The sequence below is a fragment of the Triturus cristatus genome, chromosome 12 (assembly GCF_964204655.1).
Source record: "Triturus cristatus chromosome 12, aTriCri1.1, whole genome shotgun sequence".
Classification (NCBI taxonomy): domain Eukaryota; kingdom Metazoa; phylum Chordata; class Amphibia; order Caudata; family Salamandridae; genus Triturus; species Triturus cristatus.
Window position 1 is genome coordinate 777,738,646 of NC_140595.1, and position 1,085 is coordinate 777,739,730.

The window sequence follows — 1,085 nt, forward strand, 5'->3', positions numbered from 1 at the left end:
TCTGCCTCTGAATGCTCCAGCCTGGACCTGCATCTGTATCCATGAACTTTGTCTTACTTCCTGCGCGGCTAACGGTGCCTAGCCCGGCCTGTTGCCTGCCAAAACTGTATTCAGCCTTCAAGTTATCTGCCCCGCTCCTCGAGAAATGCATTCCTGTCTAGTAGCTTAGGTAAACATCACTCCAGCTGCAGAGCAAAGGGCCCGGCCTTACTGTCTTCTAGCAAGTAATTCATGACTTTCGTTACCAAGGTAGGCCCATGCCCCCTCGCATCTCATGTAGACACTTAGACGCTTGTACACGCACTAGCAGTCAGTATAGAATAGGCTTTGTCCGAAAAGACCTTTCCTTCTAGATAATATAGTTCCTTAAACACAAGATATTAGATATGATTTGGGACTAGGTTGTCCTGACATCCCAGACTTCTGTCTCCTCATGTAGGGCTAAATGTCAAGTTCCCTTCACCCTCTAGTTACACGTCAATCACACGTCATGCGGCTGCGCGCGCATCTCTGCCATGTATTTTTGCTGACTTTGCAGGATTCTCTTATGGATCCACCCACTTGTGTCATCATCATTTTTTTTTTTTTTTTTTTTAAATTATTTTTATTGCAGGAATTAGTAAATCTTTACATAATCGGCCAGCATTACATCTCAAGCCGGAGCGCTGAAACCCAACTCTCCGATCCCCTCCGGAAGTTGCTTACACAGCCGTTCAGCCCACAACCCTGGGGTCGGGCGGCGAAAGTCCGTGGGGGCTCAGGAGGTTGTCGAGGTCGGCCCGGAGGATTCGTTGTCCTTCATCTGCTTTTCTAAACAACCCTATAACTCCAAAAACACCCCCCCACCCTTAAAACCCCCCAATCCCAGAAAAACCCTCCCCCCCACCGCCATCAGCGCGCGGCATCAACCGCAACCGGATCTTCTTGGGGACCCATGGGGAAAACAATAAAGCTGAGAAGTGCAACCGTCTACCGGGACTCAGGGCGCGCCGCTACCTCATGTTCGGCATCGCCGGGGGCGCAGTACTCCCTAAGGGCCTGCACGAGCATCTCCCACTCCAGCGCTGTCTCCTCGGCCTTCTCGT